Below are 11,366 nucleotides of genomic sequence, written 5' to 3' on the forward strand. Positions count from 1 at the left end.
CCCCACAAACTTTATTCAGACCACTTTAAGAACTGGTTGAGGTGAATCCTTGCTTCCCCTCCCCACAAAGGCCTTGGCTGCACAGCTACTTAGACTATAAACTCTGTGGGGCAGGGACTGTCTTTTTGTTCTGTCTTTTTGTACTGTGGGGTCCTAGTCCCTGATTGGGGCTCCTAGGCTCTACTGCAATACAAATAATTAATAATAATATATCACTCTCTCATAACAGCATCTGGGCTACAGATTTATAACCTGTTGTAACCTGGTCATCCCATAAATATGTGGAAACTGAGTCCCCTGACTGAGTTATAACTGGAGGAAGATGGGGCTTTAGTCTCTCTTTACATGATGGCAACAATAGACCAAGTTCAGCTATCTGGTGCCCTTGCTTATCAGACACCAAAGAAATCCATTAAAGAAAAATGCTTTAATATTATTCCCATCTCGGGATATTTGTAAGTCTCAGCCTAGTAAATGCTTGTACCAGACTCCAAGGCCTCAACCTGGGCTTTGTGGTTCCTTTGTAAACTGATTCCTTAAAAATTCAGATACAATTTCAATTAACGATTGAATTCCTCAACTGTCTCTGGACAAAGAGAGGCTGCAGCCTACAAAACAGCCCTAATACAGACAAACAAACATTTATTTAACCCATTGCCTTATTATTTAGACAGCACCATACATGTGCATGGTATTTTATAAAATATATAAACAAAGCTCCACATATTCTGTGATTCTGCAATATCAGCTTCAGTCGCTGCCACGGAACCATGCTCCAGAAAATCAGCTTTTGTTTAAAAAATTAAATTTCTAGCTCTTACATTTGGGAAAATAATCTCAAAACATGACCTGTGTGTAAGGGCTTGCCTACATTGGAGTTATGCCATAATAGCTATTCCCAAATAACTATTCCTAAATAGTTCCATGTGCGGACGCTCTTACTCTGCACTAAGAGTGTCTTGTTCTCAATTAGTTTAATGCAGTGGATTAAGATAATTTGGAATAAAGCATGCTTATTCCAGAATAAGAGTGTCCACATGTGAGTTAATTGGGAATAGATAATCCTATTTTAATTCATACCCTATTTTATTCCAGATTAATTTTCATGTGTAGCCAAACCCTGGCCTACATAATGCCCATTTGAATCTGTAAAGAACCTCTAACAATGGCTCTAAGAGAGAGGTGGGTAAACTAGCTAGCCCCCAGCCCCTCCCCTGCTGTCCCCCCTCCCCCGCAGCCATACGGGGAGCACTCTGACCCACCACTCCTGCCGGGCTTGTGCCTGCCTACCTCCCAGGCTTTCCAATAAGCCAGTCCTGCCACTCTGAGCGGCATGGTAAGGGGGCGGGGAGTGGGGGGATTGGATAAGGGGTAGGGGGTCCTGGGGGGCAGTCAGGGGACAGGGAGCAGGGGGGTTGGATAGGGGGCAGGGGTCCCGGGAGGGGGCGGGCAGGGGACAAGGAGCGAGGGGGGGTTGGATGGGTGGGGGGTTCTGAGGGGGGCAGTCAAGGGGCGGAAAGTGGGAGGGGTCAGATAGGGGGCGGGGCCAGGCTCTTTGGGGAGGCACAGCCTTCCCTACCCGGTCCTCCATACCATTTCGTAACCCCGATGTGGCCCTCGGACCAAAAAGTTTGCCCACCCTTGCTCTAAAAGATGTAAACTGCCCCAGCCATCTCACTCGGGGCCTGTCAGGTCCTGGACTCTGCAGCTGCGGAATCTTGCATTTTTCCAAGATACCACAGAAATCCGCATTTTTCTGCTGAATTTATCATTTTCCTGCTGCTAGATGCTGAGCTTTTTGTTTTCTGTCTCCCTACCCTGCTGGGACCTGCCTGCAGTTGCCTCTTGCTCTCCAACTTTCCTCACAGGAGGGAGGTCATTGGATTACATGTTTTCAGTGAGGAGGGGCAGGAACGAGACAGGGAACAAGCGCTAGAGTTCAGCTAGGGAATGTGGGGAGTCTAAAATGCAGGCTGGGCCGCTAGGCAGCCTAGAGACCAGAGCAGCAGCCAAGGCATGGGGAGCCGAGAAGATTAATTGCTGATGCTGACTACAAGTTCCCCCCTTTCCTAGCTCACATGTGGTGAAGGAAGGAAATTCTAAGCCAAGCCACTCAGACAACATTGTAACTGCTGAATTCCATAGAGCAGTGTCAAATTAATGATCTGGAGGATGGCATGGACTGCACTCTCAGCAAGTTTGCAGATGACACTAAACTGGGAGGAGAGGTAGATATGCTGGAGGGTAGGGATAGGATACAGAGGGACCTAGACAACTTAGAGGATTGGGCCAAAAGAAACCTGATGAGGTTCAACAAGGACAAGTGCAGAGTCCTGCACTTAGGACGGAAGAATCCCATTCACTGTTACAGACTAGGGACCGAATGGCTAGGCAGCAGTTTTGCAGAAAAGGACCTAGGGGTTACAGTGGACGAGAAGCTGGATATGAGTCAACAGCGTGCCCTTGTTGCCAAGAAGGCTAATGGCATTTTGGGCTGTATAAGTAGGGGCATTGCCAACAGATCGAGGGACGTGATCATTCCCCTCTATTCGACATTGGTGAGGCCTCATCTGGAGTACTGTGTCCAGTTTTGGGCCCCACTCTACAAGAAGGATGTGGAAAAATTGGAAAGAGTCCAGCAAAGAGCAACAAAAATGATTAGGGGGCTGGAGCACATGACTTACGAGGAAAGGCTGAGGGAACTGGGATTGTTTAGTCTGCAGAAGAGAAGAATGAGGGGGGATTTGATAGCTCCTTTCAACTACCTGAAAGGGGATTCCAAAGAGGATGGATCTAGACTGTTCTCAGTGGTACCAGATGAGAGAACAAAGAGTAATGGTCTCAAGTTGCAGTGGGGGAGGTTTAGGTTGGATATTAGGAAAAACATTTTCACTAGGAGGGTGGTGAAGCACTAGAATGGGTTACCTAGGGAGGTGGTGGAATCTCCTTCCTTAGAGGTTTTTAAGGTCAGGCTTGACAAAGCCCTGGCTGGGATGATTTAGTTGGGAATTGGTCCTGCTTTGAGCAGGGGGTTGGACTAGATGACCTCCTGAGGTCCCTTCCAACCCTGATTTTCTATGATTCTATGAAATGAAGAACACAACAAAATCAATCATTGAAACTAAACATTCAAGAATTGTAATTCAGAGACTATTTTCAGCTCGAGCTGCTGCTGTTGGATGACTGGGGATGGGGTATTTCCTGGGTATACAATGAATTATTATAACAGCTGCCACCTAGTGTGATACCAAGGAATGAACTGGGGACCTCCAGAGCACAAAGCATGCATTATAACAGACTAAGCTAGAGAACCAGGATAGCTACCTAAGCTCTATAACATATCCTCTGTGGCTTGGGCATAGATAAGATCACATAATACATTGTTTAGTAGGTTAAATTAACATTGCTGCAGAATTAGGGAGTCCTTGCAATTTAATTTAGGGGGCCTAGCCACAGAATCTGGTCCTAGTGCACCCTGAAGTAGACAGGGCCCTGTACACAATTCCTTTGTATTCTGAAGCAATCAGCATGCAATGGTGCCTGCTGTCTGTGCTTTCTCTGGTGCAGGAAGGTGGGAATTCTGTAGTTAATTCAGACAAATTCAAAAATTGTTTTCTTTACTGCATTAAACATGAAAAAAGAATATGAATATAGTATCCCATTGTTTATTTTTATATTACATATGAGGGTTTGTCTACACAGCAGGTGGGAGGTGTAATTCCCAGCTCAGGTAGATGTACATGCACTAGTTCTGTTCAACTAGCACCTAAAAATAGCTGTGTTGTTGCAGAGGTTTAGGCTAGCTGCCCATGTGCAATCTCACCTGCCACTCTATGTATGGACTCAGGCAGCTAGCCCAGGCTGCTGCGGCCACACTGCTGTTTTTAGGTGCTAGTTCAAGCAGAGCTAGCATGTGTACGTCTACCCAAGCTGGGAATTACACCTCCTTCCTGCTGGGTAGACATACTCCAAATGATTTGAAGGTGCCCCTGCTATTATATGTAAAACTAGCCACACTCAAATACTTTCCCCGGTTTATATATATATATATATAAACAAAAAAGAAATCCAGTTTAAATGACTGGTTAAAAATTACGTAAGAGCAGCATTTATTCAACCCAGCCCAGAGCCCTTCAATAAGTGTGGTGCACCGTGGCCTTTATCTATGTTTCATGCAATGGTGTTGCTTTTTCCCTGAGGCAATATGGTGTCCAGGAAACAAGTGTGATGATGATAAACTGGGTTCCACTGTATGAAATTCAAGGATCAAAGCATTTGCAAAGGGATATCTATATACATATGTATGGAGGACCAATGTTTATCTGAAGGTGAATTATTTGCAAAAAAGTGTACTGTGCATTTCAAACTCACAGGAGTCAGGCTGAAGTGAATCTATTCTACCACCACATTCAAATTAAATTTAGGACTAAATCTTGAGGCAAAACACTAGATATTGAAATGTATGGTTCAAACCTGCACTGGCAAGCAGGACTGGTCTAGTGTCTCTCCATCTTCTATAATTCATTTAGGTATTTGTAGGTGGTATCCCATCCATGTACCCAAACTTCTTTAGCTTGCAATAGCCAACAAGATCACAGCACAAGGTGCCATGGCAGCAGATGGATAAAAGCCATTAAGTTACAAACAGTACATCCTATCATTTGTACACAACAGCTACCACCTCAAAAAGATCCCTTTCAGATGCAAAAGGAAAGGGATAGTCTTTAATGGCTGTTAAAAATGCCATCTTCAATCTGCTGCTGGCTAGAAGACAGCACCCCATCCTGTAAAGCGCTGACCTGGCCATTATATTTTACATTTTCACACTCTCCTGGTTGGATTACTGCAGCTCACTCTAGCTAGGAATGAGCACCCCAACATTATAAAAAGCATGAATTGGTCCAGAATGCAGCAGCCCACCTCCATACTGTCATTGGTTGCTGAGAGTACCTCACCCTGGCACTCTGCTCACTATGCTGCTGTGTTATGGGGAGCCGGTTCAGATTCCACCTCTGCACTAATTTTTTTGAAAAACTCTTTATTTAGGAGGTTTGAACAGGTTTATAAATCTTTGCCATGTAAATATCAGAGACAAAACAATAATTATTACAACAGTGAGCTTTTCGAGAAACATTATTGTCACTTACAAAGCTAATCTTAAGCCTCACTTCTTCAGCCAAAGCTTTTCCACAGCCATAAAGCGATGTTGAAAATAGTTTAGCTGATAGGTTTTGTTCTCTCTACAAATACACTTTCTCAACCTATTACAGAAAGCGTAATAAGAAACTGGCAGCTGCAGATCATTTTCCTGGTGTCGAGAGACCCAAATGACATCTTTTCCCATAGTAGGACAGTGTTTGGAGCTGTAATAATCTATCATTGGTTCTCAACCTATTTACCATTGTGGGCCGCATCCAATACTACCTGAATGGCCCTGAGGATGATGTCACATGGGCTGCAGCTCTGTGCTGATTGGGCCACAAGTGGCCTGCAGGCTGAGAACCACTGGCTGGAGAGAGATTTCTTTGGTTGTGTCAGAAGACATGAGGCTTCCTAGCCAATAACTGCTCGACTGCCTTTCAGTCTTGCGTGTCCTGTATGAGCTTTGAACATGCTGATTATATTAGGGTATAGAATAATAGCATTTAAAAATAACAATGAACAACGCAGTATGGGGCTATTAGGAAATTTATTATAAAATAGATTTATCTATTTTTCAGTAATTTCTCTCTGAAAAAAAATGAGACCGAAAAAAAAAAAAGCACTATCATGACATCATGGCAAACAGTTAAATAACCCAAACCCACTCACCAGAGGATGTGAGCACCTCATTGTAAGACAATCTGATTTCTTTACTACTCATGCTGCCAGCACCAGTATCAACTCAGCTCTTTAATGCATTTGGGAGAAATCTTAAAATTCACCAAAATACATAAAAATATACCAGCTGTTATAGAGGAAATGAGGCTGCATTTCCTTTTGCCTGTGGATTCTGCCCTGAGGTCCTAAGACGACCTATTGTAACCTGACTGTTTAAAGCTTACTAAAGGTTCCTCCCTCTGCTCCTATCAGTCACATGAAATTGTATAATCTCAACTGCAGCCTTTGCCAGCAGAGCTGGAGTGACCTAAATTCTGTCTGATGACCCCGTTCTTCAAATTACTGTTATATAAGGAAGCTGGCGCCACATAGGAGAGATCCTCAGGAAGGAGCCAGGGCTGATCCTAGCAAATCACTTGAAGATCCCCAGAAAGGAGACAGCAGCTGATTCTGGGAAGGGCCCAAGGATCACCAGGAAGAAGGTAAATAACATGAAACATGCTTAACAAGGCTGCAAGCAAACCAGGAAATGACAGTCTCTCTCGCTGGGCCAGACTCGTGGCCATCGGGTATTTGCAGTGTTTTTAGGGGGAACCCTGCTCCCATCCAGTCTGCTTCTAAATCCAATATAGCAATAATGATGTTACTGTGACCCTTACTGCACAGGAAAGGGCAGACCCCTTCATAAGAGACACCTCCCCGTCCCTGCCCAATCCCCCTCTGGAGTGAACCCCATGTGAGCCAATCTCTGCTCCATCCACCACCAAGTCCTGTGGGACAGCACTACAGGCCTCTGGCCATGTCCTCAGGCCTGCTACTCCCACATACCCCAGCCATCCAATGCATTTTGTGAGAACCATAAACTTATTAGGGGGTTCTGGTCTGACTTTTAATCTAACAGGCTGGTATCCAGTTTAGGCCCTTAAAGGTTCTGGACCCATGATGCTTATTGAAAGCAATCAGTACCAGTTTCTTTTTTATAAATTGTATTAAAACTTTTAAATTAAGATTTAAAAAACAAGAAAAAACTATCACTGGAGCTAAGCCATCATTATTAGTACTAAACAAATAACTCCATCAAATCAACAAGTCATGCTTCAATATTGGATTGGACTTGTATCAACAGATTAATACCAAAAGTAAGTTCCTAAGTAGGTAGCTGTGTTTGGTTATTGATCGTACTAAAGAATTTTACCAAAGTCAATCAAATCTATAATTTGAGTCAAGTAGCCCAATACTGAAACCAGATCCTCAGATGATCCTCAGAGTCAATTATAAAGCATCCTTCTTATGGTTTGTCTACATAGGGAAATTACACCGGTATAAAACAAGGTGTGAATTTAAAGTGCTGTAGTTACGCCAATAGAGCTCTGCATGTGGACATTTACTCCAATATAAGAGTGCTTTTTTCTGTTTAGCTTGTTATTTTGGCAGAGGTTAAAGCTAAACCAAAATAGTCATGCTTAAACCGGAATAAGTGTCCACATGGGGAGTTCTATCGGTATAACTACAGCACGTTGAATTCACACCTTACCATATACCGGTATAACTTACCCATGTAGGCAAACCCTAACCCTTTTGTGATGGGGTATACAAACCCCACACTGGGATGGAAGCAGTTAAAGGACAGTACTGGGCCCAGCTAGCCCGTTAAACCTGCAGAGCATGAGCCAACTGGAGAAAAGGTTGAAAAGGGAGCAACCCAAGCTCAGAAGGCTGGAAAAGAGTACAGAGCTACCCTAAAGGCTTCTGCCAAAAGGGGCTAGAGACGCCTCCCTGAAGTACCAGGACTGAACTGCAAGCCTGCTCGGGGATGATGGTTTGGTTTCCCTTTCCCCTATCTGGGACCAGAAGCAAAGAGAAGCAGTGGTAGGAAGTGACCCGGGGAGGGTAACTCAGAGGGTCCCTGTGACACTCTGTATCTTGGGGAAACACCTTGGACCCCAATGCTCATCCTTATGATTGTGTGGTATCCAATGCAAAGTTTGTCATGTCGGGCGTCTTCGGAAGGTTCATGATGCACTGAGCATTGTTGTTATAATAATGTTATAAGTTGTAATTTCATGTATATAGTTATGAGGCTGAAAATGTGTCCTCATGGCTTAAAACAAGCCCAGGCAAAACTCTCCAGGAACAGAGGGGCAGTTCACACCTCATCAGGGCATGTATGGGACAAACCCAGCCCAGCCCAACAAGAACAAAGGACACTGGCCTAGGCAGCAACAAAGTGAGTCACCCCCCTTCCCTTGGTCAGTCAGGGACTACGATGAGGTAATGCTCACCTGACTCTGAAGGGGGGGGGGCAAAGCCAAGAGGGAAAAAAGAACATGATAAAAGGGAGAGATGTTGGCCATGCTCTTCCTCTCTCTTCCATCCCCATCTACAGACATCACCACCAAGTGACTTAAATGCTGATCAAAGGGGAGAGGCTAGCTGAAGGGAAACCAGCCAGCCTCTGGGGAGAAGCATCTAAGTTTCTAAGGGCACTGAAAGTGTTAAGATCAGCTTAGAATGCGTTTTGCTTTTATTTTATTTAACCAAATCCAACTTGTGCTTTGACTTATAATCACTTAAAATCTATCTTTTGTACTTAATAAATGTGTTTGTTTATTCTACCTGAAGCATTTGGTTTGAAGCGTGTCAGAGACTCCCCTTGGGATAACAAGCCTGGTACATATCAATTTCTTTGTTAAATTGACAAACTCATATAAGCTTGCAGCATCCAGCAAGCATAACGTGACACTGCACGACGGAGGTTCCTAGGGTTGTGTCTGGGACCGGAGATACTAGCTAGCATCATTCGGTTGCACAATCTAAGCAGTTTACATGCCAGAGGCTGTGTGTGAACAGCCCAGGAGTGGGGGTTCTCACAGCAGAGCTGGGTAAGGCTGGCTCCCAGAGTCAAGGATTGGAGTGACCCAGCAGATCACCGGTCCAGATAACACCAGGGGAATGTCACAGTCCCCCCTGGAAGTCTAATGCTGCTGACCCTCCTAGGACCCTGGGTCAGAGCCTGGTGAAGTGGGTGGGCCTGGGCTCCCCTACCACTGCCTCATGACTGAGTGGATGCTAACCACTAGGCATTCCAGCCCACTGGGCATTACACCTTTCCATTCCCTCCTCCTCTGAGAATTATTATACTGGATGCTCATGATCAGCAGAAACCTAACAACTCTTATTTATCAGAAGTTACAGGTAAAAACCTGGTGAAATGTGCTATATAAGAGCTACGTAGTATTATCTTCAAGACTTTTGAACACAGAACACTGTTTAATGAGTGCCTTTATGAGACAATATTTAGGGTGGTTTAAATCTGGGGAACTTGTCTTACTAGTACCTCCCTAGTGTGGGATTTATGAGTGCCTCCAAACCCATGCATGCCTACAGCCACACCTTCAGAGCCTGACAATAAAGAAATTAAAAGGCTGGGATGTCTCGTAGCTAACAGAAACGTAAATAAGAATGGCCAGACTGCGTCAGACAAATGGTCCATCTAGCCCAGTATCCTATCTTCCGACAATGGCTCGGGCCAGATGCTTCCGAGAGAATGAATGGAACAGGGCAATTTTTTAGTGATCCACCCCGTCGTCCAGTCCCAGCTTCTGGCAGTCAGAGGTTTAGGGATACCCAGAGCATGGGGTTGCATCCCTGCCCAGCTTGGCTAATAGCCACTGATGGACCTATCCTCCATGAACATATCTAATTATTTTTTGAACTCACTTATACTTTTGGCATTCACGACATCCCCTGGCAACGAGTTCCACAGATTGACTGTGCATTGTGTGAAGTACTTCCTTTTGTTTGCTTCAAACCTGCTGCCTATTAATTTCATTGGGTGACCCCTAGGTTCTTGTGTTATGTGAAGGGGTAAACAACACTTCCCTATTCACTTTCTCCAAACCATTCATGATTTTATAGATGTTTATCATATCCCACCTTAGTCATCTCTTTTCCAAGATGAACAGTCCTATTCTTATTAATCTGTCCTCATACAGAAGCTGTTCCATAAGTCTAATAATTTATGTTGCCCTTTTCTGTACTTTTTCCAATTCTAATACATCTCTTTTGAGATGAGATGATCAGAATGGCACACAGTATTCAAGGTGTGGGCAGACCCTGGATTTATAGAGGGGCATTTACTGTCTTATTATCTATCCTTTTGTTAATGGTTAGCTTTTTTTGACTACTCTTCACATTGAGCAGATGTTTTCAGAGAACTATCCATGATGACTCCAAAAATCTTTCTTGAGTGATAGCAGCTAATTTAAACTGACGGTGGATTTGCATGCTATTCATCTCCTGCAGCCTTCTGGAGCCTTGTAGGATAGGAGTTGGAACTACAGACAAGGAGCCAGACAGTGATGGCTCAGAACTTCTCTCTAGCGGACCTTCAGATGCAGAGAGACTGGATCAAAGTTTGGAATGGCCTGTTTGCTGATTTAGTGACTTCTTCTCCATAAGGTGATCAGTCTTGGAGATTCTGGAACATCACTCAGCCCTCAGATGATTTGTTGACCTGAAAGGAGAGGCTTCTCAGCCTTACTCTTGATTTGCCAATTTGCTTGCTCCACCTTGCAGCAATTCCCTCCAAGGTCTTTGCATAAGTCAGGCGCAAGGCTTATCTTCGAGCCACAGAGTTGAGTTCAATTGAGTTTGAATTATATCATTAGCAAGTGTCAACCAGTTGAAGTCCTGCTTAAGCTAGCAATTTTTAAAATATTCAGTATTTGCCATATCATAGAGGCTATTGGTCTGTGACTCCCCTCGCCTGCCAAAAACATATTTATATAATCCAGATACTTTTGAGGAAACTGGCTTGATCTTAACTGGGTAAAATGTCTTAGAGAAACATGTCACCAATTCATGAAAAATTCAGTATAAAACCCCTATAAAAACAACTAATGGGAAAAACCCTAAGGGTATGTCCACACTGCAGTAAAACACCCGTGGTTGGCTTGGGTCAGCTGACTCAGGCTCACGAGGCTCAGATTATGGGGCTGAAAATTGCAGTGTAGATGTTGGGGTTTGGGTTGGAGCCTGGTTCCTGAGACCTCATGACGGGGGACAACAAAGCCAATGGCTCCAACATTCATTCATTCACCAGCAAAATGATATTAAATACAGAACTTATTATAGATTTCAGCATCTCCACTGTGAATCTAAACCTAGGAATGTTCTTATTCCTCTTGCAAACAAGGAATTCTAGTAACCTTCCTCTTTTGGAATTGGGCTATGGGTCAGGCAGCTTATCTTCTGAAATCAAAATCTTGATAAAGAAAGGTTAGGACTCATCAAAATGAAACCCACTGACAATATAAAATTGTAAGCGTTGTGTAAGGTTTCCATGGCCCATGTGGACTTTTCTTCTCTTATTTTCTATCTGTCTTTAAAAGTGGAAAAAGCGTGTGCTGATCTCAGCGTCAGTCCCTGCTCCCCACCCCCAACGATTCCCCCTCCACAACCAAACGCCCAGGATTTCATAGATTCATAGATTCTAGAACTGGAAGGGACCTCGAGAGGTCATCGAGTCCAGTCCCCTGCCCGCA

The sequence above is a fragment of the Terrapene carolina genome, unplaced genomic scaffold (assembly GCF_002925995.2).
Source record: "Terrapene carolina triunguis isolate 2854851 unplaced genomic scaffold, T_m_triunguis-2.0 Scaffold50839, whole genome shotgun sequence".
Lineage (NCBI taxonomy): Eukaryota > Metazoa > Chordata > Testudines > Emydidae > Terrapene > Terrapene triunguis.